Source organism: Penaeus vannamei, chromosome 28 (assembly GCF_042767895.1).
Source record: "Penaeus vannamei isolate JL-2024 chromosome 28, ASM4276789v1, whole genome shotgun sequence".
In the NCBI taxonomy this organism is placed as follows: domain Eukaryota; kingdom Metazoa; phylum Arthropoda; class Malacostraca; order Decapoda; family Penaeidae; genus Penaeus; species Penaeus vannamei.
In genome coordinates, this window is record NC_091576.1 from 17,615,311 (window position 1) to 17,622,810 (window position 7,500).

A 7,500-nucleotide genomic window follows, 5' to 3' on the forward strand; every position below is an offset into this window, starting at 1 on the left:
CTCCACCTTTATACCCTTTCCTTATTCTTTCCTCTCCTTCCTCCCTCCACACTCTCCTCCCTCCCTCCCTCCTCCCTCCTCCCCCAACACAGTCATTTAGGGTACTATAACAAGCGTGTTTGGGGTGGGTAGGGGGGGCGGTTAGAGAGATGGAGCGAGAAGGAGAGAATAGGTGGAGGAGGGAAAGGGGAAGGGAAAGAGGGAGAGGGAGAAGGCGAAGAAAGAGAAGAGAGAGAGAGAGAGAGAGAGAGAGAAAGAGAGAGAGAGAGAGAGAGAGAGAGAGAGAGAGAGAGGAGAGAGAGAGAGAGACAGAGACAGACAGACAGAGAGAGAGAGAACGAGAGAGACAGGCAGAGAATAGAGAGAAAGAAAGAGAAATAGAGAAAGAGAAAGCTGGAGAGAGGGAAATGAGCGAAGGAGGGAGAAAGGAAAGGAAAGAGAAAGGAAGAGGAATAGAGAGAAGGAGAGAGGCAGACCCAACAGTAGAAAGTAACGAGACAGTAAAGAAACAAGAAGCAATGAAATGTCAAGCCAAAGAAAAGGAAGATATATAACAACAATAAAAGTGATAAGAGCCGCATAAAATAAGCCAACAGGAAAAAAACAAAATTAGAAAGGACAGATACAAACACTGAATAAACGACCTGGTAAAGCAAAGAAAAAAAAAAGTCAACAAAAATCATTCGCTCTTACAATCATAAATATCCACGATACAAATAAACAAACAAACAAACAAATGATCAAACAAATAAACAAGCAACAACAGCATAGCAATATTCAAATTAATTAAATCCACAATCCGTAAACAAACAAACAAAAAACAAAACAAAACAAACAAGCAAATAATCATACGAACGAAACACGAAAAATAAAGATAAAAATGAGGCTAAAAGTTTAAAAAGAAATACTGATATTAAATTTAAAAAAAACATAACAGAGAATAGCCAAACAAGCAAAAAAACAAAACAACAAAAGACAAACATACAACAAAACTACGCAAAAAGACAAAAAAAAAACAGATAACAGTAATAATGACAAGAAAAATAAAAATAAAACAGAAAAACAAACAAACAAACAAAACACCAAAACCAAAAACAACCAACCACCAAAACAAGAGATTAAAACGAAAGAGAGAGAGAGAAAGAAAGAAGAGAAGCGACAAAAAATCAAAAGAAAAATGTGACAGTCGCGATGCGCATCCAAAGCTACGCCAAAAAAAAAAACAAATAATAATAATAATAACCAAAAAATGAAAATAAAACAGAAAACCAAACAAACAAACAAACAAAACACCAAAACCAAAAACAAACAACCACCAAAACAAGAGATTAAAACGAAAGAGAGAGAGAGAGAGAGAGAGAGAGAGAGAGAGAGAGAGAAAAGAAGCGACAAAAAATCAAAAGAAAAATGTGACAGTCGCGATGCGCATCCAAAGCTACGCCAAAAAAAAACAAATAATAATAATAACCAAAAAATATAAATAAAACAGAAAAACAAACAAAACACCAAAACCAAAAACAACCAACCACCAAAACAAGAGATTAAAACGAAAGAGAGAGAGAGAGAGAGAGAAAGACGCGACAAAAAATCAAAAGAAAAATGTGACAGTCGCGATGCGCACCCAAAGCGGCCGAGAACGACCGGGCTTCGCTTTACGAGGGACGGACGGCTTCCTCGGCCGCTGAAGCTAATTTTAAATCAGAGCGTAGAGAGTCTCTGTTGACTGGCGGCTGGCTGCGTTCGTACCTGTTCGTCTGTTGGTGGGTGGGGAGAGAGAGGGGGATGGGGGGAAGAGGAGGGGAGGGTGTGGGGAGGAGGGACTGAGTGGGGAGGGGGGAGGGGGAGTGAATTTGTGGGGGGTGAGGGGAAGGGGGAGGGTGTTCGTCCGTTGAACAGTGGGGAGGAGAGGTAGGTGGGCATGGAGGAGGGAGGGAGTGGGGAGTGGGGACTGAGTGGGGAGGGGAGCAGTAGTGGGAGAGGAGGGGGAGGGGAGTGGGGGGATGGGGGGACTGAGTGTGTTCTGTCCGTTCGTAGTGGGAGGGAGTGGAGGAAGGGGGAGTGTGTTCGTCCATTCGTGTGTGGGAGGGGGGAGAGAGGGATTGATTGGGGGAGGGGGGAAGTAAGTATGTGTTCGTCCGTTCGTGCGGTGGGGTGGGGAGTGAGTGTGTTATTGGGGGGCGGGGAGAGGGGGGGAGTGCGTTTCGTCCGCTCGTGGGGAGGAGGTAAGGGGAGGCAGAATGTGTGTCGTTCGTTTGTTGTCCGTCGTCCGCGCTCGTCGGTTTTCTCGGCCGATATTTTGTTTTTATTTTATTTATTTATGTTTATTTTTTTTATTATTTTTTGGGATTTTTTTTTTATTATCTTTTTTTTGAGATCGCGTGTCCGTTCGTCCGTCCGTTAGATCGGAAGTAACTGTATGTCATGAAGGAGTGTGTTCGTTTGTCCGTTCCTTCGTCCATTTGTCCGTCCGTCCGTTCCTTCGTCCGTTTGTCCGTTCGTTGATAAGTTACTATGCGTCAATTTTGAAGCAAGATCGATTTTCGTGTTTTTTTTTTTAATCAATTCATATATCTATTGACTTATCTATCTGTTTGTTGAGTTGTTGGGGTTGATAGAGGGTTGACAGATTTGATTTTAGGTTGATTGATGAACGCCTGGAAAGTCTATGAGGTTGTTTCATGAGGGAGATTGTGGGGAGGTGGGGTGGAGGGAGGGAGGGAGGGGAGGGGGGACATATATCTTCTTTTTCTTCCCTAATTTTCTTTAATTTTCTCGATCTCTCCCTGGTTCCTTTTTCTTCCTGCGTTCTCTCGATTCTTCATTTCTTTTCTTCTTTGCTTCCCTTCCTTTCTCCTCTCCAGCACGCCTTCCCTCCTCTCCAACCCTCTCTCTCTTCCTCCCTTCTTCCTCTACAACCCCCTCTCTCTTCATCTCTCTGTCTCTCCCTCTCTTTCTTTTTCCTTCCTCTCTAGCCCTCTCTCTCTTCCTTTCTCTTTTCTCCAGCTTCGTCTCCCTTCTGTCTCTCCCTCCCTTCTCTCCAACCCTCTTTTCCCTTTCCTTCCTCCTCCCCTCCATCTTCTCACTCTTTCCCTCCCCTTTCAGCTTCTCCCTCCCTTTCCTCCTTCTTCTCCCCTCCACGTCGTCTCTCTCCTTCCTGTTCTCCAATCCATCCCCCTCTCTCCCTCCTCCTTCCTCCCTCCCTCACTACCCTTCCGCTTCATCTGCCTTCTCTCCCTCCCTCTCCTCCTTCTTCCTCTCCCTCCACGTCTCTCTCTCCTTTCCCCTGCTCTCCAACCATCCCCTCCTCCTCCTTCCCTCCCTCCCTCACTCCCTTCCGCTATCTTCTTTCTCTCCCTCCACGTCTCTCTCTCTCCTTCCTCAAGTTTCTCCAATATCCTCCCCCTCCCCTCCCTCACTCCCTTCCACTATCTCCTTCTCCCTCCCTCCCTCCTTCCTCTCCCTCCGCTGCTCTCTCTCTCTCCTTCCTGTTCCTCCAACCATCTCTCCTCCCTCCCTACTCCCTTCCGCTATCTCCCCTTCTCTCCCTCCCTCCCTCCTTTTCTCTCCCTCCACCGTCTCTTTCTCTCCTTCCTGCTCTCCAACCATCTCCCTCCCTCACTCCCCCTTCCCTCTCCTTCTCTCTCTCCCTCCCCTCCCTCCTTCTCTCCCTCCACGTCTCTCTCTCTCCTTCCCTGTTCTCCAACCATCTCACTCCCTCCACTCCCCTTCCGCTATCTCCTTTCCTTCTCTCCCTCCCTCCCTCCTTTCTACTCCCTCCACGTCTCTCTCTCCTTCACTGCTCTCCAACCATCTCCTCCCTCACTCCTTCCGTCTATCTCCTTCTCCTTCCTCCCCTACCTTCCTTCTCACCCTTCCATGTAATCTCTCCTTCCTGCTCTTCCAGCCATCCCCTCCCCTCCTCCTTCCCCTCCTCTTCCCCTCACCCCCTTCCGCCTTTAACTCTCCTTCTCTCCCTCCCTCCCTCCTTCTTCTTCCCTCCACGTCTTTCTCTCCTTTTCCTGCTCTCCAACCATCTCCCTCCCTCACCTCCCTTCCGCTATCTCCTTTCTCTCTCCCTCCCACTCCCTCCTTCCCTCCCTCCACCGTCTCTCTCCTTCACTGCTCTCCCAACCATCCCTCCCTCCTCCTTCCTGCTCTCCAACCATCTCCCTCCCTCACTCCCTTCCGCTATCTCCTTCTCTCCCTCCCTCCCTCCTTCTCTACCCAGGATGATTATGATGTCTTCCTCACATACCAAGACTAGATTAAGCCGACCAGAAGCATATATCAAACAGGTATACCCCACCCCACCCCCCACCCCCACTTCTCACCCTCATCCTAAACCCTATATCCTTCTCTACTACCCCTCCTTTACTCCTTCCACCTCCCCCTCACTGTTACCCCCCATCCCCCTCCTCTTACCTCCCCCCCTCTTCCTGTTTACTCCCTTCTCCTCCTCTCCCTTTTACTCCCTTCTACCCTTTTTTTCTTTCTTTAGCTTCCCTCCTCTCCTCCTCCCTCTCTTAAAACCCCCTATATCCCTCTCTTCCACCTTCTCTTACTCTCCCTTACTTCTTCCCCTCTTACCTCCCTCCCTCTAGTCTCCCTCTCTCCCTTCTACCCTCTCTCTCCTCGTGCATCACCTATCTCCCTTCCTCCACTGTCTACCCACCCCTTCTTCCTCCTGTTCCCACACTTCCTCTCATCCTCTCACCCTCCCTTTCTCTCTTTCCCTTTTTCCTATATATATCATCTCTCTGTCTATTAAATACACATTTTAAATACAACATAATACATAGAACTTATCTATATCTGTCTGTCTGCCTGTCTCTCTCTCTCTCTCTCCCTCTTTCTTTCTTCTCTCTCTCTCTCTCTCTCTCTATCTCTCTCTCTCTCTTTCTCTCTCTCTCTCTTTCTCTCTCTCTCTCTCTCTCTCTCTCTCTCTCTCTCTCTCTCTCTCTCTCTCTTTCTCTCTCTCTTTCTCTCTCTCTTCTCCTCTTCCATCTCAAACACAACATACAAACAGAAAACATGCACAACAAATAAACACACACACACACACGCACACACACAAAATACACACACACACACACAAAGCACACACACACACACACAAAACACACACACAAACCACCAGCCGAACTTTACCCAACCCATGCCCCTCCCCTATCTCCCTACCCCCTCCCCAACCCCTCTCCAAAAAAGACATGCTATACACGTACACGACACTGTAAATGTCGACGTGTAAACATACTGTAAAATCCATCGCTTGGGAGGAAGGGAGGGAGGGGGAGGGAGGGGGATGGGTGGGGAAGGGAGAGAAGGAGATTTTTTTCTCTCATCTCAACCTTCTTTCTTTTTCTTTCTTTCTTTCTTTTCTTCTTTCTCCTCTCTTTCTTTCGTTATCTTCCTTCTCTTCGTTATTCTATCTATCATTATCTATCTATCGTTTTTCTCTCTCTCCTCCCTCACTCCCTCCCCTCCTCCCTCCTTCTCTTCCTTCCTCTCTCCTCCCTTCACTCTCTCCTTCCTTCCCTCCCTCTCCCTCCCTCTCTTCCTCTCCTTCCCTCCCCTCACTTCCTCCTCCCTCTCCTTCCTCCTCTCCCCTCTCCCTCCTCTCTCCTTCCCTCTTCTTCCCTCTCCTTCCTCTCCTCTCCTTCTCACCTTCCCTCTCTTCTCTCTCCTTCCTCCTCCTTCTCCCTTCCCTCCGTCTCCTCCTTCTCTCCCTCCTTCCTTCCATCTCCTTCCCTCCCTTCTCTCCTCTCCTTCCTCTCTTCCTCTCTCTTCCTCTCCTTCCCCTCCTCCCCTCCCTCCCTTCTCTTCCCTCTCCTTCCTCCCACTCTCTTTACCCTCACTTCCTCCCTCTCTCCCTCCTTCCCTTCTCTCCCCTTCTCTCCGATCAGCTTCATTATGCTCTTGCGTGGTCAGGCTTAAGCTTAAGGGGACTTGGGTGCATCAGCTAAGCCTCGTAAAACAGAGATATGTGTGAAGCCTTTCGACCAGACACACACACACACACGCACACACACACGTACACACATGCACACACGAGGCGGGGGCTGGGGGGGGTGGGTGCGACTCTCTCACCTTACCTGATTACCTTGCTTTGCTACTCGGACTTTGAGGGGGGGGGGGGAGGGGCTATTCGGCCTTTGAGGGGGGAAGGGGGTGGAAGGAGGTGAGGGAGGAAGGGGGTTGGGGTGAGGATGGGGGAGGGGGAAAGGGGAAGGGGTGGAGGTATGGTTGAGGGGATGGAGAGGGGGAGTGAGGATGGGGAGGAGGGAAGGGGAAGGGTGCAGGTGTGGGTGAGGGGGTTGGAGAGGGGGATGGGAGGTTGTTTTTTTTTTTCTTTTTCTTTTTTCTTTATTTTTGGGGGGTGTGAAGTTGGTCGTTCGGTTGTTTTAGGAGAGGCTGGTTGTTTAAGGGTTGTTTGGTTGCTAATGGGTCTGGTTGGCTGAACGGTTGTTTCTGGGTTGAATGGTTATATACATATTTTGGTTGGTTGTTTGGTAATACTTTCGTTGTTGTTTTGGAGTCGTTTGTCTTTGTTTTGAATGGTTGTTTGGTTGACTGTTTGGTTGTTTTGGACGGTTGAGTGGTTGTTTTATTGATTGTATTCGTATTATTGTTGTTTTTGTTTGTTTGGTTGTTTGTTTGTGTGTGTGTTTGTTTCTTTTGGCGGGGGTGTAAGGTTGTATCGCGTATCTCGTTTGTTTGTTTACTTGTTTGTGAAGTGTTGGACAGTGATCGTTTGTATATGTGTTCCTCTGTATGTTTGGTTGTAGGCTGATTTTTTAATGTTTGTTTGTTTGTTGTTTGTTTTCGTGTTTGCTTAATTGTTTTCTGTTTGATTTGTTTGTGTGTTTGTTTTAATTTTGCTGTGTAGTTGTTTGTGGGCTTACTTGGTTGTGCTTTGTTTGTTCTGTTTGGTTTATTTGTATGTTTGGCCAGGTTTTAGATCCTGAGTCAGTTATCTTCATTTAGGCTGAAGTCAGTTTTAATTCTAGGAATATCGTAAGCTAAGAAAGAGGTCTTAAGTCAAAAGTCAGTTAAGAATTTTCATTGAAAAGTCAGAAGTCAGTCTTAGGTCAAAAGTCAGAAGTCAGTCTTGAGTCTCCAATCAAGAGTCAGTCTTGAGTCTCCAATCAAGAGTCAGTCTTGAGTCTCCAATCAAGAGTCAGTCTTGAGTCTCCAATCAAGAGTCAGTCTTGAGTCTCCAATCAAGAGTCAGTCTTGAGTCTCCAATCAAGAGTCAGTCTTGAGTCTCCAATCAAGAGTCAGTCTTGAGTCTCCAATCAAGAGTCAGTCTTGAGTCTCCAATCAAGAGTCAGTCTTGAGTCTCCAATCAAGAGTCAGTCTTGAGTCTCCAATCAAGAGTCAGTCTCAATTCTTTAGTCAAAAGTCAGTCAAAAAGTCTAGAATTTCAGATCAAAAGTCTAAATTTAGCCTCAACTCAGAAGTCAGAAGTTTCAAGCAAGTCAGAAGTCATCAGCAGAAATC